The sequence below is a fragment of the Lepisma saccharinum genome, chromosome 15, assembly GCF_977018435.1.
Source record: "Lepisma saccharinum chromosome 15, izLepSacc3.1, whole genome shotgun sequence".
In the NCBI taxonomy this organism is placed as follows: Eukaryota; Metazoa; Arthropoda; class Insecta; order Zygentoma; family Lepismatidae; genus Lepisma; species Lepisma saccharinum.
Window position 1 is genome coordinate 38,300,978 of NC_139243.1, and position 25,068 is coordinate 38,326,045.

The following is a 25,068-nucleotide window of genomic DNA, read 5'->3' on the forward strand; positions in this document are numbered from 1 at the left end:
AGCCGGCAACAAGAAAGAAGTCCTTTTCGGAATTGGAGCTCCACGTTGTTTAGAGAAGAGGAATTTACACGAAGAATCAACGATCCTTCAGGAAAAAATAACATAAAATACTTGCTGGACCTAAAATATAAGTGAGTAATACTATTTTTGTTTGCATTATATCAAAGTTTTATTTACTTTGCTGGACCTCGAATATACCTGAATACCGTGAATAATACTATTATTATTTTTGTATAATATCAACGTTTTATTTTCTAGCGTACATTGCAGTGCGGATATACTATTCCATCTATCCTAAACTGTTTGACTCGCTCACGCGTTTTCGGAGGGTAGTGATTATATTTTTTGAGGCTTAATTTATATCTGCAAATCAGAATCTTTGCCTCAAAAACAACTCTCCCCCCCTTTTTTTAGGAGATTATCCGTTTATTGTAGAGTAGATTTGTTACGTGTAGAGTTGGAAGTGTTCGTGGGGTGGAGGACTGTTTTATTTGAGGGAAAACTATTTTTACGTGGCCTTTTTGGATGGGCTTTCTTCCGATAGATTTGCTAATCTTGAAAATATATTACTTAGCAGCATTTTTATTGTTCTGCAGATTTCGTTTATCTCTACTGTAAAAATACATTCGTTTCCAAGTTTAAAATATAGATTTCGACCTAACGTTTGTAAATACATGTTGAATAAATGCACCGTTTCTGCCAGTCTCAAATAACAAGTATACCATTAGGAAAAGATAAAGGTTAAGACTCTACTTTACGACGTCTGTGAAGTTCGCCACATTTTCTTCAGCCACAAATACAAGCCACGCCCACAATACCACAAGCCACATCCACAAGAGCAGGGTTGCAAGCCGCGAATATCACGAATTTCAGTGTATGGTATAACGCACGTTTTCACGAAAATAAGCTAAGTAAACTATGATTACACACATACGTAATGCTTAAATACATCATTCTATTAAAAATATGGTATATGAAATAAAGAAATTACTGTCACACCCCAAAAATAATACATATACATGCCCTAGAAGAAAGACGTGTTTCTCGCATAATGATACCGGCCGCGATCCAGCCACGAATTTCAACCCGAGCCACAAATGGCAATTCCAAAGGAGAGATCTAATAGAAATTGGATTTTATGAATTTAAAATAAAGAAAAAACATTAGCGAACAATATGAAATAAAAAAATTACTGTCACACCCCACAAATAATAAAGATACATGCCCTAGAAGATAGACGTGTTTCTCGCATAATGATACCGGCCGCGATCCAGCCACGAATTTTAACACGAGCCACAAATGGCAATTATAGGAAAGAGACCTAATAGAAATTGGATATTATGAATTTAAAATAAAGAAAAAAAATAAACGAACAGTATGAAATAACAAAATTACTGTCACACCCCACAAATTATAAAGATACATGCCCTAGAAGATAGACGTGTTTCTCGCATAATGATACCGGCCGCGATCCAGCCACGAATTTCAACCCGAGCCACAAATGGCAATTCCAAAGGAGAGATCTAATAGAAATTGGATTTTATGAATTCAAAATAAAGGAAAAACATTAGCGAACAATATGAAATAAAAAAATTACTGTCACACCCCACAAATAATAAAGATACATGCCCTAGAAGATAGACGTGTTTCTCGCATAATGATACCGGCCGCGATCCAGCCACGAATTTTAACACGAGCCACAAATGATAATTTTAAAGCAGAGACCTAATAGAAATTGGATTTTATGACTTCAAAATAAAGAAAAAACATTAGCGAACAGTATGAAATAAAAAAATTACTGTCACACCCCACAAATAATTAAGATACATGCCCTAGAAGATAGACGTGTTTCTCGCATTATGATACCGGCCGCGATTCAGCCACGAATTTCAACCCGAGCCACAAATGACAATTCCAAAGGAGAGATCTAATAGAAATTGGATTTTATGAATTTAAAATAAAGAAAAAACATTAACGAACAATATGAAATAAAAAAATTACTGTCACACCCCACAAATAATAAAGATACATGCCCTAGAAGATAGACGTGTTTCTCGCATTATGATACCGGCCGCGATCCAGCCACGAATTTTAACAAGAGCCACAAATGGCAATTATAGGAAAGAGACCTAATAGAAATTGGATTTTATGACTTCAAAATAAAGAAAAAACATTAACGTACCATACATAATAAGAAAAATTACATTCACATGCTCTTGAGGAAATACTTTATTTACGTTTTATCGTACCGCCCGCGATCCAAGGTTTGCTATCTTTTACTTCGCTTTTCGATTGTGCCATTTCTGACTAATTTGCGAATATGTGGATGAGTGAAGACATGATGAACTTGATGAATGCACACTCACACACATCCATGTTCAGCCGCGATTCGAGCCGCGATTCGAACCCCGGCTTCGGGGCGCGATATGCTAACCACTCCGCCATGGGGGGCGGCTACGTGCCACGACTGACAATACTAGCAAAGCGACTTAATATAAATTGGATTTAATGACTTTAATATGAAGAAAAAACATACATGAATTATGCAAAATTGGATTCAAATAAGTTGTTAATGTGTTCCCTTTCAGTGTTTTAGCAGCCACCTTTGATATAGGGCGGAGGATGAGCAACTTCCGTGTTCTCTTATCTGGAGGCCACCTGCAGGTGGATTGACCTTGTGGAATTCCCTAAGGCTGGTTTCTTGCCATGCAGGTGTTTGTCTCCAATACCAGAAGATAGACGTGTTTCTGGCATCAAGATACCGGCCGCGATCCAGCCACGAATTTTAACATGAGCCACAAATGACAATATTATCAAACGGTCCTAACATAATGTGGATTTTATGACTTGAAAATAAAGAAAATACATTAACGAACAATATTAAATAAAAAAATTACTGTCACACCCCACAAATAACAAAGATACATGCCCTAGAAGAAAGACGTGTTTCTTGCATTATGATACCGGCCGCGATTCAGCCACGAATTTTTACACGAACCACAAACTAATAAGATGAACTAAAATTGCTTTCGTCTATAATAAAACAATTACACCAAAGGAGATTTTAAACTGATAAAGGGTCGAAATCATTAAGATTGTCGGTAACTTGGCGGGGGGTAAGGGGGCACTTGCCCTCTCCCAGCAAAAATTCTCGTTATTTAAGTCACGAGTTTAGTCACATGAAAATCGAGTTCCTCCATGCCATGTTCGTATATATCCGAAGAACTAAGTACATAAACAAGATTTTGTTGTACCTGAAAAGAAACAATTATTCACATTGTTAAAATAGTTTGTTGTCAGTTCACTCCACGGCCGATAAAGGTCCGGATCACCGGGATTCGAATCCCGCACCTCCAAATTACAAGGAAGTCACGTTACCAGCTACGGCAAGAAGGAGATTGATGTGGACGAATTGAGTGTCACTCTCACGTAAATATTTCGGCTTCGAAATGTTTACACACCAGTCCGGCAACAATCAAGGAGTCCCGAATTCGTACCCCGCTGAGGTCTACGTCTCAAAAAACATCCACAGAGTCATGTCCCGGCAGCCCAACACAAGAAGATTTTGTTCAAGGCTAACAAAGAAAGGTAAGAACCGGGTCTAGTTACTAAAAAAACGCCAGTCATTCCCTTTCTCAGGTAGCGGTTCCTTAAAAGGAACCTTATCATCTCGTTTTCTCTCCTGGGTGGACGGCAAACCTAGCCTGGGAAATAATAATAATAACAAAAAAAAAAAAAAACTAGGAGAGACACGTGTAAACATTATACATTATATACAAGACGATATAAATTGTGATATGCAGGTTAGTATTATTCTTCACAGTCATGTTTTCATGTTTTAGGTATTTATTGTTATTTTTAATAATGCCCAGTGAACCTGGAAAATAATAAAGAAACAAGGAAATATCAAAAAATGTCATACTGAGTTGATTATAGAGAATTTTCTGTTATAAAAATAGCTGGTGAACCTGAAAAAAAAAAAAGGAAAATGTAATTATGTACATTGTGAAGAAGATGAGATGAAGGAGAAGATTTATTCCCTCAGAAATAGAAAGGACAGAGAAGAATAATATATTAACAGAAACACGACATTCATTCACAGTCACACAAATAAATATTTACAGTATGTGCACTCTGTAGAATTATATTTTATATAAATAAGTTTAAGTAAATAAATAAGTAATCTTTAAATATATATATATATATACTATATATGTATATGTACAATTTTATACAATGTTACTATTTACTGTCCTGTTGCATGTTTTCGACACCTCCAGAGTTCCAGGGATTAAGAAAGCAAGAACTGAAAAAAAAAATGTCTGGTATCTTGTAAATGGAAACCCCAACCAAAACACTTTTACTGTGCTGCTGAAGTTGAAGTACAGCAGCTCACATCACCCCTTCAGAGGTGTGGACATAGTTGCTGAACATTAAACTTCCAGCAGCAGCAATTTGTAACCCACAAAAACTAACTTGCAAGTGTATGAAATATAATAAATGCAGTCCTCCAATACTCAACAACAAATGCTTAATGTTCACATTAAATGGTCATTATTCAAAATATGCAGGTTTCGCCTGGTTAACTTGCATCTCACATCACCATAATGGCGTGGACATAGTTGCAAGTTTCAGACTAAACCAGCAATGTTATTGTTACATAGCATGGGCACCTATCCTACAAACCATTTGCATGGCAAAGTACGCACTTAAAGTTACTTGACTCAAAGTAATCGCGACTCGCAGTTTTGCTCACACAAGGGATGTGCAGCCACCTTTTACAAACATCGCATCCAACCCAATCTACATCTTGTGTTAAACTACCTCTCCCACAATACATGCAAAAATCGTCAACTGCCCTTGAGGCTTTCAGCAAACTCATTTGTAACACCTTCCTGTACTCATTAGGATCAAAATTCTCTACTAGATTTCCCTCTACAAGTAGTTGTTTTATGAAATGTAGAACGAAAACACCACAGTTGTAACCGTCCGTTTGATGCACGGTGTTCAAATTCAGCAAGTGCCACCTTTTGGTATCCAGCTTGTCTGTAGAAAAAGTGTTCCTTTTTTCTACGAACCTTTCAAACAATTGGAAATACTTCTCTTTGTGGGCAATGGAAGTATATACAGAATCTAATATGGATACTGCACCTTTAACAATATCAGCAAAAATTAGACACCAGTGATTATGATTAATTAAGATTGGCATAACAAGCAAAGAGTAATGGGAGATTGTCATGGAGTTCACACTACATTCCCTAACGAAATTACACTCAATCAAATTGGTTGCTAGTTCACACGGAATGTAAAGGATGTGGGATTTCTTACTTTGGATTATGATTAGCTCTGCACATAAGTCAATGATAAAATTAGTTAAGAACTTGTTGCAACTGAGAGTAAGAAAATCGGAATGATATAGCCCCTGGGTATCAAAGTTACCAATTACACAGTTTTTATCTCTTACTTGCACTGAGTAATAGACAGGACTCGAAACTAGCCCATTTGGGAGGAAGGATAGCTGGTTACTGATTGCAACATCTGATTGTGTTGAAGACACGAGTGGTGCCGAGCTTTCGGGACTCTCATCGCCATGTTGCAACCCTTGGACCGAAGCAGGTAACACACAGTTTTCTGATGGGGTTTCATGAATACCTGGGAACAAATTCTCACCTTTCAGAATGTGCCGCGTGAAGTAAGTGCGTTTCCTCTTAACACGCTTTTGCCATGTCTCCACTGACATTTCCTCAGCATCCTGATCGCATCTTTTTCTCTTCTGCGTACATTGGAAAGTGCTTGGGATATCCAAGAGAAATTGTTTACACAACGCATCTATTTTCCCTTTGAGTGCCCTCACAAACCTTCCACACTTCTGATGAAGTTCACTATTCAAGACGTTGTGTTTAACATGATTAAACCAAGACTCTACTGCTGCGTTACTAAGCCTGTCCATGGGCAACTTATTTCCACCAGGAAGCAGTAGCCGAGACCACAAAACAATGTACGGCATGTACTTTTTAATTATTACATCCGCCATTTTGGGACAGTAGTACTCATTTTTTTCGCTTTCAGCTTCATTCGAAATATCTTGAGGAACAAGGCTGTTAAAGTGCTTGAAATAGGGACTTGCTTTATATATTGTTTTAATGTCTGGCGTATCAGAGACCTGAACTTCAGACTGTACAACTTCATCTACGAAGTGTGGAACACCAAATGTTTGCAGAAGAGAAAAGGATTCCCTAACCTTATCATTTTTGTATTTGCTGTACAATATTATCAAAACGTTGGAAAATATCACCTCTTGTTGAGATAGCGTTGTTGAATTTGCTAGCATTCCAATACATTCCAGTACAAAACGTTTACACTGTTTGTCATTTGTTGCCTTTTTCGCATCCTGCGCAACAATGTGCATAAAATGCGCAACACACACATGTAGTTGAACCACTTGAAATGTCCCTCCCATGTTATTATTGGTCAACATGGTGTACGTTAATTTCAAGTAACTCAACATAGACATCTTATTCCACGCTTGAAGGACTGCATTCATTATGGCATAACTGAAGTCTGTCACAACATGAAAAAACGCTGGCCACCGTCTGAACTCGTTATAAAAAAAAGCTCTGAAGGAAAGAAGAAAACCTGCTATCTGAGCGGTGTTGTGCACTGTAGAGATCATTTCCATTATGGGGAACGATTTGCCTTTGAAACTTATAACTCCCGCATAATAAAGAGGTCTTTTCTCCATGATGTCTACAGAACGTATTACTGAACCTGTAGCATCAAAATGCAAAATGCAGGTTTCCGGTTGTTTCGCAGATGAATACAACTTCCATACCTCAAGCTGCGGTTTACTATACATGTACGTGCAGAATGGCAAACTCACAAATTGAATATATCTGTTGGGCGATTGAACAGTTTCAGCATATTCCAAACACAAGTCGAGAAAATCATCTCGCGATTTATCACCCCGCGAAAGAGCTTCAGATCTTACTTTACGAATTACTGCCTCGGACTTAATACCCTGGCAGTTGCCAGCCTTAATAGCCTCAATATCAGCTGCAGATATTTCGTTTTGGATATAGGCAGCAGGCTTCATGTGAAGCAGACGATTTTGGGCTATTTCCCTATCCAATCCCCTCAACTGGCTAGTTTTCTTCTTTCCATCATGATTTACCGATCCCTGAGACCACACTTGAAAACAAACTGATTCTGTGGTGTTCGGGTTCGGGTCAGCTGTCATCACAAATTTCATGCACCCTTCAAATGAACACTTTCCATAAACCTTTACCAAGGGGCAAGACTTTCGTTTTTTATCATTAATCCTACTCTCTTTGATTGCAAGTATACAACCGTTATTTATGTCAAAAAATTTCTTTCTAGCAAGAGATGGCCAAACGGATTTGTTCATGTGATCGCCTTCATACACTAAACGCCATTCTTCAGCACTAAGAAAAAACGATCCACAGTATTTCATATCTTTATGTTTTGTCCTACCGACCGATTTAACATTGGGGGTTTTCTCTGAAGCAGCAAGCAAAGACGTATGCGAGTCGGGCAAAACATAGTTTGTAAAGGCTTCATCACCTTCAGCAAGGTCAATAGCATTATAATCAACAGATTTATGTATTTTAGAAACACTATTGTCAGTTGCCTCATGTGGCCTACTGATTGTGCCAATTCTATCAGAAGTATAAATTTCACAAACTTGAGAAATAACGTTAGAAAAGTTATCAATACCTTGTGCCTGAGAACGTTCAAAGCACAAGGAATCAACAACCGGAATTTGACATTCTTTGGTCTGAATAATACGGATGTTGTGAGATTCACCTTCATTCATAGAAATGACACAATCATTTACACAATCCTTCGAACCACAAAAAGATTCATCACGACCCTCATTCTTTAACTCCGGAACGGATTTACAGATTACTTTCTTAGGAGAAGGAGGTTTCAGAATTGTATTATTAGGAGAAGGAGTTTTGCGAATTGTATTATAACCCCGGCGGGAGGCAATAAGCCTCCTGCATTCAGCCTTCACATCCCCACGATTCCAAACCTTCCACAATCTATGTGTAAACACGCGATCATCGTCACCAAAGAAATGCCGCGCGGCCGATGCAATAACAGATTTCACACCAAATCCCTTCACATGGGAAACATTGCTTACCTTAGTGCTTATATAAGCTGCCAATTCGTGCTTATCTAAACTGCTTTCAAACGTCATCTCGATTAAACTTCAACCGGCGACAGCGATCTATCTGGAACTCTGAATAACACTGGAAAACACGCGCTAGCACCCGGAACTGAAAAAGCAGTTCTTTTAACAACTCACACGACTTCGACGGTCGGCTGAAGATTACTGAAGACTCAGCACCGATCTGTCAACACTCACGAACTCTCACGACCAGGTGTGCGATAAAACTTTCATGCCACGGGCAGCTGCACGTGTTGGGCACCTCGTATTTATACCATTTTCTTGCAGGGCATGTTTATTTTCAGAAGAGCCAATGACATTACGAGATTGCCTCACACCCACAAGCATCACAAGCATAGGAGTATAAAAATATAGATATGTTGAAATAAACCTGCTTGTTTTGATCTTTCATTGGGAACACTGAGGTTGCTTTTGAATCACTATCATTACTTTTTTTGAGTTGAAATCCTCTTTTTCCTTTGGTAACTTGCACGAAATGGAAGCACGATTTGGAGAATACACTTTGGTAGGAGACAGTCTCCTATTACGATTCTGGGAGCACACCAGCGGAGTGACCATCTATAAGAACCGTAAGTATGACTATTTTTTTTTCTCCTTCCGGCCTACGTAATGAATGTTTTTTTATTTGCTTATGTTGAGTTGTGTTTCTGTGTTAAGTTGCTCATCAGAGAAGTCGTGATTGGACCTACAGTTCAAAATAGAATCCGAACCATTATGTGCCTGCCGGAGTATCGAACCCGAGACCATACACTCTGTGATGCATATGTAAGTAAAGGGCTTCCACGTATGCAAATGATTATCACTCTTGCCTTTGGTGCATACTGTCCCGTGTTCGATCCCGCTGTGAACTCCAAAATGTCAATGAGGGGCACCAACTATCAAGGAATGTGTCGGATTCCAGTGTACGGACAACTAATTTAGTAATGAGATATGTTTTATAGAGCGTATATTGATACACCTACAGGGTGGCGGCGATTAGGGGGGGCGAGGGGGGCAGTTGCCCTCCCCCACTTTTCACCACTTTTGCCCCCGCACTATGCTAAATCTTATCTACAAAGGGAAATGTAATGTCTTTGCCACCCCCCCCCCCCTTTTGGCCCCTGCACTGGCCGTGTACTGCATACATTAACTAATACAGCAATTATCCACGAAAAGTTATTATTTGAAAGAAACATGCCTGTGAATGCGAAATATAACACAATTTCCGACTGCTCGTGTAATAATTGTAATCCTTTTCCATACACCAGGCAAGCAAGAGAGAAAATGCGGCTTGTGCATCAGCGGGCAGACATCTACGGATCTTCTTCGGAGACTTCGTTCGGGGGAGAATGCGATTAGCAACAAAAAAATACTTCTAATGATCGGGACAAATGATATATTGAAGGCAAGTACTGTCTTTTCGTTACCTCTATTCAGAAGATGTTCATGTAATTAGTAGCAATACACATTGTTACTTGACTTGGTGTTTTAAGTCCACTTTTTGTACAGTAAACCTAGTCAGGACACAGCAAGCAAAATAAAAGCTAAACTAAAGGGAACGATGTTTTGGCATTTTTTCCTCCTACATATCTCCAAAGTGTTTCAGTCGGAAACAACAGGGGGGTACGGCCGTACCATCGTACCCCCCCCCCCCCTTTCTGGAGCCGCCGGTGCCTATATTGTTACTTCAGCAATATTTTTCGCGCAAGCAATCTTTAGAACGATATGCACATTATGTGAGGTTTCAAGATGATAATGATTATGTCGCCTATCACCTCACCGCTTCCATATTTCTTCAGTTAGAATTTCCTTTATGTATATGCCTTATGGTCCTGTATCATGAGCTAATGGTTGTTTATTTTTAGGGACTCGAGGCGAATGATATAACGTACAGGATACGTTGTATTAGTGAACTGTTGGAGAGGATGGGGAACTCTGTTACCATCCTTATCCCACCCGTTGTACCGTTCATGACAAAGAGGAAAGAATGCCGTCAAAATTACAAATTATTTAAAGATGGCTTGGAGGCTCTGAGGGCTGGTAAGTACCTTTCTTCTAACGTGACATCTTGGTTTACTCAATGTTCGATTTGACATATAAAGAAAATTTATAAAATGTAATATTTTGCCTCCGATTTTGAGTTACACTACATACGTCAAGGTTTGGCAATTGGCTTACTTTATTGAACGGTTGGAAATGTCAGAAAATTTATATGCAGTTTTAATTCATAACCTTCTAACATGACATCTTGTAATATTTTGCCTCCGTTTTTGAGTTACACTAGATACGTCAAGGTTTAGCAATTGGCTTACTTTATTGAACGATTGAAAATGTCAAAAATGTATATGCAGTTTGAATTCATTCTATACCTTCTCGTTTCAGATAACCGACATTGTTTGAATGTGGGGCGATTATTTACGAGGAGAAATGGGCATGTGATATATTCCTTGTTTGAGAGGTTGGTATTATGGTTTATCTATTTTATATATATATATATATATATATATATATATTATAAATTGCCAAAATTGTATTGCTACAAAAATTATTTTTTGGCCTAGGAAAACAGTTAGTACGTGTAAAATGTAATGTAAAGGAAAGATATTACAATATCATGTGGGTACAGAAAACCAATAATATTAATTACTTTATTGTTATTATTACTATTTCTAGTTACTTTTTATCTTACATTTCATCTGTATACACGTTGAAAGATATATATTTTTTATTTTAACAGGAGATATTCAAAAGGCTCCAGGACAGACTTGGTACACTGGAACGAAGAGGGGATGATGGCCGTGAAGACCTTCCTGGAATCAAACCTCGAAAACCAGGAATAAGCAGGTAAGTGGTATTTTGGAATTCTGACGATGCAGAGAAATTTTCTCTGAAGAAAGTAAGCTATTATTGAAATATAACAGAAAATTCTCTATAATCAACTCAGTATGACATTTTTTGATATTTCCTTGTTTCTTTGATTATTATTTTCCAGGTTCACTGGGCATTATTAAAAATAACAATAAATACCTAAAACATGAAAACATGACTGTGAAGAATAATACTAACCTGCATATCACAATTTATATCGTCTTGTATATAATGTATAATGTTTACACGTGTCTCTCCTAGTTTTTTTTTTTTTTTTTTGTTATTATTATTATTTCCCAGGCTAGGTTTGCCGTCCACCCAGGAGAGAAAACGAGATGACAAGGTTCCTTTTAAGGAACCGCTACCTGAGAAAGGGAATGACTGGCGTTTTTTTAGTAACTAGACCCGGTTCTTACCTTTCTTTGTTAGCCTTGAACAAAATCTTCTTGTGTTGGGCTGCCGGGACATGACTCTGTGGATGTTTTTTGAGACGTAGACCTCAGCGGGGTACGAATTCGGGACTCCTTGATTGTTGCCGGACTGGTGTGTAAACATTTCGAAGCCGAAATATTTACGTGAGAGTGACACTCAATTCGTCCACATCAATCTCCTTCTTGCCGTAGCTGGTAACGTGACTTCCTTGTAATTTGGAGGTGCGGGATTCGAATCCCGGTGATCCGGACCTTTATCGGCCGTGGAGTGAACTGACAACAAACTATTTTAACAATGTGAATAATTGTTTCTTTTCAGGTACAACAAAATCTTGTTTATGTACTTAGTTCTTCGGATATATACGAACATGGCATGGAGGAACTCGATTTTCATGTGACTAAACTCGTGACTTAAATAACGAGAATTTTTGCTGGGAGAGGGCAAGTGCCCCCTTACCCCCCGCCAAGTTACCGACAATCTTAATGATTTCGACCCTTTATCAGTTTAAAATCTCCTTTGGTGTAATTGTTTTATTATAGACGAAAGCAATTTTAGTTCATCTTATTAGTTTGTGGTTCGTGTAAAAATTCGTGGCTGAATCGCGGCCGGTATCATAATGCAAGAAACACGTCTTTCTTCTAGGGCATGTATCTTTGTTATTTGTGGGGTGTGACAGTAATTTTTTTATTTAATATTGTTCGTTAATGTATTTTCTTTATTTTCAAGTCATAAAATCCACATTATGTTAGGACCGTTTGATAATATTGTCATTTGTGGCTCATGTTAAAATTCGTGGCTGGATCGCGGCCGGTATCTTGATGCCAGAAACACGTCTATCTTCTGGTATTGGAGACAAACACCTGCATGGCAAGAAACCAGCCTTAGGGAATTCCACAAGGTCAATCCACCTGCAGGTGGCCTCCAGATAAGAGAACACGGAAGTTGCTCATCCTCCGCCCTATATCAAAGGTGGCTGCTAAAACACTGAAAGGGAACACATGAACAACTTATTTGAATCCAATTTTGCATAATTCATGTATGTTTTTTCTTCATATTAAAGTCATTAAATCCAATTTATATTAAGTCGCTTTGCTAGTATTGTCAGTCGTGGCACGTAGCCGCCCCCCATGGCGGAGTGGTTAGCATATCGCGCCCCGAAGCCGGGGTTCGAATCGCGGCTCGAATCGCGGCTGAACATGGATGTGTGTGAGTGTGCATTCATCAAGTTCATCATGTCTTCACTCATCCACATATTCGCAAATTAGTCAGAAATGGCACAATCGAAAAGCGAAGTAAAAGATAGCAAACCTTGGATCGCGGGCGGTACGATAAAACGTAAATAAAGTATTTCCTCAAGAGCATGTGAATGTAATTTTTCTTATTATGTATGGTACGTTAATGTTTTTTCTTTATTTTGAAGTCATAAAATCCAATTTCTATTAGGTCTCTTTCCTATAATTGCCATTTGTGGCTCTTGTTAAAATTCGTGGCTGGATCGCGGCCGGTATCATAATGCGAGAAACACGTCTATCTTCTAGGGCATGTATCTTTATTATTTGTGGGGTGTGACAGTAATTTTTTTATTTCATATTGTTCGTTAATGTTTTTTCTTTATTTTAAATTCATAAAATCCAATTTCTATTAGATCTCTCCTTTGGAATTGTCATTTGTGGCTCGGGTTGAAATTCGTGGCTGAATCGCGGCCGGTATCATAATGCGAGAAACACGTCTATCTTCTAGGGCATGTATCTTAATTATTTGTGGGGTGTGACAGTAATTTTTTTATTTCATACTGTTCGCTAATGTTTTTTCTTTATTTTGAAGTCATAAAATCCAATTTCTATTAGGTCTCTGCTTTAAAATTATCATTTGTGGCTCGTGTTAAAATTCGTGGCTGGATCGCGGCCGGTATCATTATGCGAGAAACACGTCTATCTTCTAGGGCATGTATCTTTATTATTTGTGGGGTGTGACAGTAATTTTTTTATTTCATATTGTTCGCTAATGTTTTTCCTTTATTTTGAATTCATAAAATCCAATTTCTATTAGATCTCTCCTTTGGAATTGCCATTTGTGGCTCGGGTTGAAATTCGTGGCTGGATCGCGGCCGGTATCATTATGCGAGAAACACGTCTATCTTCTAGGGCATGTATCTTTATAATTTGTGGGGTGTGACAGTAATTTTTTTATTTCATACTGTTCGTTTATTTTTTTTCTTTATTTTAAATTCATAATATCCAATTTCTATTAGGTCTCTTTCCTATAATTGCCATTTGTGGCTCGTGTTAAAATTCGTGGCTGGATCGCGGCCGGTATCATTATGCGAGAAACACGTCTATCTTCTAGGGCATGTATCTTTATTATTTGTGGGGTGTGACAGTAATTTTTTTATTTCATATTGTTCGCTAATGTTTTTTCTTTATTTTAAATTCATAAAATCCAATTTCTATTAGATCTCTCCTTTGGAATTGCCATTTGTGGCTCGGGTTGAAATTCGTGGCTGGATCGCGGCCGGTATCATTATGCGAGAAACACGTCTATCTTCTAGGGCATGTATCTTTATAATTTGTGGGGTGACAGTAATTTTTTTATTTCATACTGTTCGTTAATGTTTTTTCTTTATTTTAAATTCATAATATCCAATTTCTATTAGGTCTCTGCTTTAGAATTATCATTTGTGGCTCGTGTTAAAATTCGTGGCTGGATCGCGGCCGGTATCATTATGCGAGAAACACGTCTTTCTTCTAGGGCATGTATATGTATTATTTTTGGGGTGTGACAGTAATTTCTTTATTTCATATACCATATTTTTAATAGAATGATGTATTTAAGCATTACGTATGTGTGTAATCATAGTTTACTTAGCTTATTTTCGTGAAAACGTGCGTTATACCATACACTGAAATTCGTGATATTCGCGGCTTGCAACCCTGCTCTTGTGGATGTGGCTTGTGGTATTGTGGGCGTGGCTTGTATTTGTGGCTGAAGAAAATGTGGCGAACTTCACAGACGTGATGAAGCACATATTTAGGGGTGAAATGAGTGCTAATGGAACCTAACCTAACCTCGTAGGCATACCTCGTCCCCGTGAATGGTTTGTGAAGCGGTAACCGTTAGGGTACTAGTTTACGGTAAATATGCGATAAGGCCCGGACACCTTTCACTCATTTATTTCCTTAATTTTACCACTGGTACTTACCTATTTTGCCTTGCGGAACATTCTAGTTGAAGTTATGCCTTTTTCCATGAAATACTGTCAACTTTTCATATTACGATTGATTATTTGTCTTACTTGTTCCACATCTGTAATAGACCATATGGCGTGCACTCATAATGGATCATCGCGCGTCATGACGCGCCAGCTTGTGTTTTGTCGATTTTCAGTGCACAAGCAGTGTTTCAAACCTTCATGACGGAAAATTACGTACTATTTCGATTTTTGTTTCATGTTTACCTCCACAAACCATGCACGTTAGCCCCAAAAACCATCCACGGGTAGCCCCACAAACCATTGATGTTAGCCCCAAAATCCATCCATGGGTAGCCCCACAAACCATCCACGGATAGCCCCACAAACCATTCACACAAGGTTAGATTAGGTCTGTTAGGTTAGGTTCCATTAGCACTCATTTTACCCCTAAATTCATCGAAAAAAGAAAGCACGGCAAACAGTTAAAAATAGAAATTTTCGTAAAAAGAAGGCACGTTTGGAAACTCTGCAGAGATCGCGTGACTTTCAACTCTCTCGCCATCTGCACCCACACAATGGAAACAACGGCATAATGTGGCAGGCAATGCCAATTTCTTACGTAAAAAGTGATTAATTCTTGTTCGGCAGCATTAAACTACGAAGTTTTTACTTTCCGTGAAAGAAAATACCTCCAAGAACGTCCAGAATGCTAAAGAAACTCATTTCAGTAAGTACTTTCTCCTGTAAATTTGAAGAAATCCGTCCTGGCAATATCGCATATTTACCCTAGTTTACTATCCTTCGGACAGATTTCTTCATTTCTACAGATGAAACTACTTACCGTAATAAGTTCCTGTAGTATTGTCTAACATCTGGAAGGTGTTTTGTGTGATGTGGGAATGTTTCATAGCGGAAATTCAACCATTGACGCATAGCCCCACGAACCATTCCCGGTAAGGTTAGGTTAGGTAGGGTCACAATAGGTTACAATAGTTAAAAATTGGTATTGAAAAAAATATGCGTAGCCCCACAAACCGTTCTCGCATAGCCCCACGAACCATTGACACATAGCCCCACAAACCATTTGCGGAAACGTACGTTCTTCAGTTATGTTCCTGCGGACACATAAACGCAAACCAAATATCACCTGTGGGACTGTGGAAGGAGATAAGAAGCTACTGAGAGTATGACCCACTTACCTCGAACCCTAGACCACTTACAGGTTAACACACAGCCTCGTATTTTTTTCCACAAGTATTTTCGCCAGGTGGTGGGAATAGCATGTAGGACTTATTTCACCAGGTGCTGAGAACAGCTTATGTGGCTATTTTCACCAGGAAAATTAAGTAATAACCTGAATCATTGTCTTTCATCTTATTTTATTATAATTCATTGCCAGTGCTGATGAACTTACTGCTAAGAAGTTATTTGAAATTAAAAATGGGAGTGACTGCTACTGTCACCAGGTAGTGAGAATAGCAGAAAGTGCTGAAGATCAGAAATTACATGATCAGGTGTTTGGAAGTATTTACCAAAATAATTTTATTTGGAAGTATTTACCAAAATAATTTTAATGCTAATAGCCATAAACCTAACCTGTCTAACTTAGCAATGAAAGCATTAAGGACATCATACCCTTTCATACTTATGTCATGTGACATATTAGCAGCACCAGTCCACATGAGAACACCTTATGGTAGTTTTCCAACTCCATGGCATGCAGAGAAAAAGTACGTGTCTCTTGCACGAAAATAAATACACACTGCCGTATATTTCACACACAACAACTAAAAAATACACACATACGTGCAGCAGGCTAGGCCAGGTTGCAGATCATGCACATGCTGTTTAAAATCTGGTGAAAATAGGTCAAAAGCTAAATTTTACCACCTCGTGAAAATACCAAAAACACCTGAAAAATATATTTATTTTGCTGTAATTGATATGCACCTTTCAAATTAAATATTAATAAATAAATCATAGTATAATCATGGAGAGTAATAGCACAGAGAAATTAAATTTATAAATCTAATGGACCGGCCCTCATGGCTGAGTGGTTAGCACATCGCGCTATGATGCCAGGGATCCCGGGTTCGAATCCTGGCCTAGGCATGGATGTTTGTCAGTGTCCATTCATCAAATCATCACTCATCCCCATCTTCACAAGTGACACAAGAAGTGAAGTAAAGTAAAGCAAATCAACTGGACCTAATGAACCTCTCAAGACCCTGAAGTACTGTCAGGTTTTATTTTTAGGAATGATTTTTACCATGACATCTAATAGTTTTATGTTTGCAAATTAATTTGATTTCATGGGGTTTGTAATTTTTAACTTTTTATTTCATATTGTGGGTTCAGCTTGATGGCAGTTGCAATTTCATGTATATTTGGACTTCATATGTGTTGGTGTTTTATGAGAATATAGTGGTGAAACTATTCTTTGTGTTTGCCTACCTTAAGCCTTACTTATTGAAAATACAGTGGAACACACCTTAAACTGAATCAGAAGGGACCAGTATACTTATGTATAAAAACTGGAATTACATTAAATAAGTGCTGTACTCCCATACAGTATTTATTCGCATATGCTAACATTGCACTGAATAGGACACAACAATTTTTTTTTACCAGTAGCGAAACAGGATTTTCTGCACACAGTTTAGATTCTTAGCTGCTTGACTTTCCGCAAATGCTTTTAGCCTGAGAAACCACACTGAGCATATCCAAATAATTCTGCTGTAAGGCAAATTAATGCTGTTCAATAATGGTCTGTTTTTTGCAAAACATGGCCAACCCTCCATTACGTGCTTTGAATTCAGTCTTACCCATTTTTTGAGTGGCATTTTTAGCATATTACTGTAACATGGGACCCAGTATGTGGTGATTTTTTTTCCTCTGGCAGAGACAAACCACTCTCACACTATTTCATTATGTTCGTCTTTTTTTCTTAGGTTTTATTTTTAATTTTCCATTAGCACAGTTTTGCCACAGCTTCATAATGTAAGTTTTCTTCTGTACAGTATTGTACACTTGAGTTTTACCGATGTTGAACATTTTTATCATCTGCTTAATAGACAATTTGCTTCACTCAATTCTGTAGCCATGATAACAACTGCAAGACTAAACTATACAGAAAGTGTAGGCCTCGACTTGCCCGTGAGTAAAATTTCTGGGAGGAGGAAATAAGTGAATTTAAACACAGCTGGGTGCTCAATATAGAATTGTTCAGCATTATTTTCTGTGAAGTGTGTGTGCACAATTCTCATCTTCAATAATTTCTACTAAACTTTTAATTAATCATTAATATAATTCAAAACTGTCTCATAGAGGATTTTAGAGTTAATGTCAGTCTCACTGAAGGGGAGTTTGTCTTGGTTGTTATTGTTGAGAGAAAAATTAGATAAAGCTTTGATTGCTTGTTTCTATGTTCCTTCAAATTTTATTTTGTCCCATATCTAGTCTAGTTGCCAGAATCAATAATATAACAATTAACTGATTCAGGTAAATGCTTTGAAATAGTGATCTGTTGCCTTATATGGCAGTTTGATTGATTGATTGATTGATTGGTGTTTTTAGTCCATTTTAAGTACAGTAAGGCTAATCGGGACTTGACCTACAGTTTAAAGTAGGATCTGAACCACTATGTGCCTCCACCAGGTATCGAACCCTTTGATTACAAAGCGACGACGCTACCACTGTGCCATCGGGGAGGCCCTATATGACAGTTCGGAAAATAAATTTTGTATAAACTAATGTACTTATCTTTTTCAATTATGTAGAATTTGCTTTGAGTATTTATTCTTCTAGACACTATATGAACCATTGTCAGTTTGTGAATGTTCAATGGCTGTAAGTACAAGGTTCTACTTTATGGAAATGAGGATTTTTTTTTATTGTGCAATGAGATGTACGTAGTTGATATTGCAAATTATGTCATGTGAAGAAATTTTTCTAAATCCCAATAAAGCAATAAATTACGTAATATTTTCCAAAATTTTACAATTTTCTGCATTATGAGTTTTTCTTCATGAAATGCTGTTAGTGTGTAATCCATCATATATTTTGTATGTAGGAATAATTTTTGCCACGATTGTTAAATTTTCATCTTTTGTTTATTACACATACAAAGTTTGCCAAGATGGATGAAAATTGTCATACAAATGTGTGTGTCTTACCACTTGAATAAATCTGTCACCAATGCTTATGCAAATTTCATAATTTACAGGTGTTCTCCCGCATGCAGTAGACAACTTTAAGTTCGGATAAGGTATTTCCATCTTCACAGAACATTACCGTGTGTCAAGAATAAACTCATATGGTCTCAACATCCATAGTTTGAATTTTATATATTTTATTGAATTTTCTGCTCTTCGTATTCAGATCACTTTGCACAATTTCCATAGTAGTTGCATGTGTGACCAAAAGCCAACAGTATTCCATATTATTTTGCTCCTCATATATATTTTCTGGGTCCATCCGGAAATCCTCCACCTTCGATTTCGGTAGTGAATTTTTAGCAGGCACCCGTACCGATGGATATATAACAGTCGCTTTTTCAAGCCTAAATCATAAAAATTGACCACCGATTTCGGGCTCCGCCCCTGGGGTAATAGACCTACCGGCCCCACCTTTTTCTATAGTGTCCCTTTAAAGGCGTGTTAGAACCTGCCCAACACTATTTTTCGACAATTCACTCAAGGTACCAAAAAATTAAATATTGCATATTATCCCATTCCACAAGTCAGTCATAGGAAGAAAAAGAAAATGTGTAGACGTGCGCCTGTGACTGAATACATGATGGAAGCCCTGAAAAACCGTAATGACGTTACGTAGGTAAGGAATTTTAATATTTAAGAAAATGTAAGTTTCGTAGCACGTAGATCTTTAAAAATTTCCTTCCGTGCTAGTTAAAAACACCCCTTCTTAAGAAACTTCATTTTGGACGAAAATATTTGAAATGTGGTAGAAATTGAGGGTGGAGGATATCCGGATGGAGCCTACCTTTTTACCAGTGTCACCAATCTAAACAACTATAGCTAAGTAATAAGTAAGGCTGAGCCGAACCCAATGCTAATGTATCGGTATCGACTGATACCAGTGGTATCAGTATCATAAAGTATTTTATTCACTAATACTGGCCGATACTTTTCCAACATTTGGTCTTGCATAGTTTTCTGCAAGAATGCCATGTAACACTTATGGCATTATCTTGAAAATTATGAACTTTCATATGCACCAATAGTCTGTGTGAAAACTGTACTTTGTGATTACTTGAAAGCCTGATGTAATTCTTCAATAATTTTAGACAAAACTCTGATAAACTGGTGCTTGTAATTGGAGTGGAGAACTAAACCCACTTATATTGATCAACATTTTGAACAGCCTTTAATTGATACAATTTTGAAGCATTGGTATCTTGGGAATCAGTAAGAGCTTTGGCATTGATGTGGATATCTAGGAATTGTAGCTTTCCTGGCGATGTGATTCAAACAAGTGTTCTTGGATTACCCTACACTGGCCTCCATTTCTATATTCCCTTATTATATTTTCAAAATGAAAATAAATGTCTGATGAAAGGAGCGTGTGTTCTCCTGAAACGTCACAAAGAAAAACTGTTTTCTTATGCTTGTAATAACCGTATACTACACGAAAATAATTATATATTCCCTGATGATGAGAGCAATGTATACGCTTGAAACGTTGGAAGCTGTAGTGGTCGGATTGACCATTACTGGTTTTTGTATATTGTAATAATTATTTGCTGGCCAGCTACAAGGTGTAGGGTTAAGTAATATGTTTCCATGAATGTACTTTTATGTTATTATTGCATGTAAGTGTATATACTTATTGGATTGTGCTTTACTGGATATTAGATTCCCCTGTTTTTCTCTCCCCGGTTGGGGGAGCTATTTCATCTCTTCATATATGTATCCCATATATAGTATTAACAAAGGTGAAGATCTGTTATTAGTAGTGTTTTTTGGTCAATTATTCCTGTGGCTATATGCAGTATTTGTTTTTCTTGTTTCTTTATCCTGTCTTCCTTTTCTGTGTAACATTTCTTGCTTCCTTCTGTTATTTCGGGAAGTCTTTATGTTTAATCAAATTGATGGCTCCCTTCCATATTTGTTGCAAGCTGTATTTCTATATGGCTCTAAATTCTCTGTTAAAGTTGCCTGCAAGGATATTAAAAATAATGAAAGAACTCTCAGACATGTTTCTTTGTAGCAGACAGTTTAAAGTAAAGATCTACAATTCCCAACAATGTAAAAGTAGAATGAAGGACTTTCGCTTGGATGGTGGTAGTGGTTTCAAAAGTGAAGCAGAATTTGGGTCTTTTGAAGAATTTGAAAAAGATCTCAAAGCATGGTGTGATGGCAATTTCTAACCAATGTCATCCACCTTTGATGTGTGAAAAATTTGTCAAAAGTGCTCTGATATTTCATCTGTTGATGGCACTTTTGAAGTAAATATGGAAGGATTTTTTATGTGAGGATGGGCAAAGTAATGGCAGGTCATTTAGATTCTTTTTTGTATAAAATTAAATGAGACTCAGTTTGTGTTGAGGGCTTTCTCGACATTTGTAGAAGCTAATCCCTTTCTTCTGTTATTGTAGACAAAGATTTAAATGGAATTTATATTTTTATATTCAATCCATATCCATTAAGCTTACATTTAATCAATGTATATTCTTATATTACATTTTTGCATTGTAGTAATCACCCAGACAAGGATGTAGGCCCTCAACACCGAAACATGCCCACTCTATTAGAGATGTTTTTATTATTGTGCATAAGTATTACTACCGAACCCTGTGGCCGAGTGGTTAGCACATCGCACTGCGATGCCAAGGGTCCCGGGTTCGAATCCTGCTTGGGCTTGGTTGTTTGTGAATGTCCATTCATCACTCATCCCCATCTTTGCAAATTAGCCAAGAGGCACGAAACGCTAAGTAAAATAAACTAAATCAATCAATCAAAAGTATTACTTTCATTTTAGTGTATTTCTTGCCATGATTATGATATTGTGTTTTTATGCTGTTCAGGTTTTAGTGAGACTTACAGCATGCCAGTGAAGCAGCGTGTACGGTTGGCAACACTGCCTCAAGACTCTCATTCGGCTGCAGTCAAACATTCAACTAAGACGTGCATGTGTGTTGCGCGAACACAATTTAGTTGTATTTGTTATTGTGTGTATTCGTCATATATAAGTAGGGTAATTTATGGTAAATAAAAACTGAGGAGAGCGGTAAATAAAATGTTAGATCAGCGGTATATACCAGCGGTGAAAAAAAAAATTAGCACACACTTTTTCATCATGAGAGGAAACATACAAAAGAGCTATAAATTGATAAACTACTTCATTTTTATATACTGTACACATACACAAGTACTTAGCTGTCCAACCAAAAAGAAAACATCAACACAAAATCACTTCATTTCTTAATTGCATATCTCAAGTGTTTTATTCATTGTATGTATTTAAAGGATATGCTTGCTGTCCAACAAATAAAATAATCACTACTGCACATACACAAACACATGTTGAAAATCACATGATGACAAACAAAATTCATTCATGACTGAACACAAATGACACGATTGGTTCCCTTGACAGACTAATCTTATCGCTGCTACAGCTAGCAAGTTCAATGAAAGTGGAAGTTGAGTAGACATTCGGGGGAAGAAAGAAATGCAGCTTGACAGGGAACGAAGTTTTCGAACTGAGATTATGTGCATGGGAAATCCCAATTTGCAGTGTCTTCCTGATGTGATCGAAGATAAAATGTTCTTCAGCTGCAAGTGGTAGGAAACTTTAAGCAAAAGTTTCGTTACAAATCGACAGTTTGCGCGCACAACCTCGATTGCCGGTTTTTGCGTGTAAAAGCACACATTTCGCATTACTTCGCGAATAAAACTCATGCATATTTCATCATTGGGGGTGTAGTTACGTGCAGAATGTTCAAAATTGCATCTTTTTTCCACAGTTCGCAATTTCGCGCATCGCAAAAATTCAATGTCCCTATATATAAGGATTCACAAGAAATAACGTGTACTGCATTCGTACAATATCAGTATGGTGAAGCAGTTACAGCAATCGCAAACATATGTTGTTCTTGATTTCAACATACCTCCTGTATTGTTTCTTTCCCTCTGCTGTATATTTCACTCTAAAGACAAGTAACTCAAACTCTGAATCCAAGGTCAACAAAATTATTGTACATATTGATTCATTGAATAGATAATATACTGTATATAACCTTCAAGTGTGTATGTTTGTACAGTCATGGACACTTCTGGGTTGTAACGATTCCATTGAAAGTTAATGGAATTGTTATAACCCAGAAGTGTCCATGACTGTACATGCCATAAGTTGACATTTTCTAAGAAAAAATACATGTAATGTATTTATGTGGTTTCGATTTTAAAGTTTTTGAACTTTTTATTTCAGTATTGGATTCATGAAGAATTGCACTCACACCAAACCATACTCCTGGTACAACTCGACAAAAAAGATATCTTTGGAAGAGGAATACATTTTTATCATGTTTTAAAATTGCTTGTAGTATTTTTTTTAATTGTAATAAATGTTCATGTTTCTTGATTTAAAGGATTTGTTTGATTGTTCTTAAGAGCAGAATGACATGTATAAGTGCAGACCTGGAATCCCTAAGGAAATGTACACGTGAGGTAGTCAGGTCAGGTATCTTCTCCTAAGAGACACCTTTGTGTTCCACAAACTTGGTGGTTGTGTTAATCTTATTAATATAGTTTATTTATAAACCTTATTCAATTGATATTCATATTCACATACTTTGAGAGATGAAACATATAGCACCTACTGTATGTTTGAAACAAACTTGTTTTTAAGAAGAAAATACTGTCATACGGCATGAAAGTAAGTCGTTGAAATAATTCCATTCAATATTGTATCGTCTCATTTGCTTGGCATTACAATTTCTCACAAGTGAATGAGTAAATAAATATTTAATCTACAAGTAGTTATCAGAGCTTTGGGAATCATCTTGTGGTTAAGATATAAGTGTTGTTGTGATCTACAGTGTGTTGCAATATACATGTTTCTGGACTAATCAGATTTCTGAATGCAATGTAACATACAAGGGCTATGTATTGGGCAAAGAATTGAAGCTGATTTTTCATGTGAATGACATGGAATTTTAAATTAGTTGTCAACTACTGGATCTAATGAACCACTAGGACCCTTTGTAATTGATGCCAGGGTGAGGAACGTTGCTACAGAGAGAAAGACTGACATCATCAATTCTTTCTCATTCAATGTGAAACAAATCGTAGGGGATTGGTATTACCAATAGTCCAAAATATGGTTGCAATGCACATAAATTATGAATTTCTCTTATTAGAAATATAAAAATGTTAGATGTATTTCTTGGAAAGACTGTTCTTTGGAGATACCTCAGAACTTCTCTAATACCTTTTATGAATTTGGAAACTACTTCATTTTTACACAACTAGAATTTTTAGCATTTTCAATGCTGTCATTGTAATACACGACTTTGAATTTTGGTAATGAACATTGGATTTCTTATCATTCAAATGTTTCTTCTTAAGTTATTAATCACTGTGGCTCTTCAAACATTTTGTATGTACGGTGGAATCTCGATTTTACATTTTTCTGGGGACCAAAGTGAAAGAGACAAATTGAGGAAAAATGTAAAATTGAAATTCCACAATTTTTTTCACAAATGAAATTCAAAAAGTGCAGGACATATTAATATGCTATGAAAATCTTTATCAAGTGTCTATTCTGCAACAAATGTGTTGCCACAGTATTCCCCATGCATTTATTCTCAAATGGACCCATAGTCGTCCAGTTAGGGTGTCTGGTTGCCAAACAGAAGTCCAAGGAACAGTGATCTAAAGTCTGAATTTTTCCAGCCTTGTTGCTGCATAAAGTAGCTCTGTGATTCACCCAAATTCAAATAAATGTGTATCTTGGGGTCTAAATATGACCAGCATATGACTCTTCTGCATCCAACTATGTGTGTTCATGACGCAAGGTGCAAGGGTAACTCTGCTTATTGTTATATTTGTGCAGTAACTCGATTGAATATTAGTGACTGAGCGGCAAATATGTGCAACAAGTGCCACATGTCACATGAAAGCATGGTTGTTATGGAGTTTGTAAGCTGCATGCTGCACATGTACCAGCTGAAACCGATTGATATAAAGTAATTAAAATTGAGCTACAATTACAATGTTTGTTTTACAAATTGTTCACATTAATCCACACACTATCACAATTTATCCTTGATATACTATATGATGGGGGATAGTAATTTTTTTGGCACCATTTCTAAAATGTACGTTAAAATAAAGCTGCTCAGCAAGGTGTGCTATAATTCCAT

The 25,068-nt window shown here is 37.1% G+C and overlaps 1 long non-coding RNA gene across 1 annotated transcript; it reads left to right on the plus strand.

The window, feature by feature from the left end:
* Positions 1-23,285, plus strand: LOC145999456 (uncharacterized). The gene is made up of 3 exons (XR_014443392.1): positions 1-131; positions 18,907-18,999; positions 23,133-23,285. It is a non-coding gene; the product is annotated as an uncharacterized LOC145999456 (long non-coding RNA).
* Positions 23,286-25,068: the final 1,783 nt, after the last annotated feature.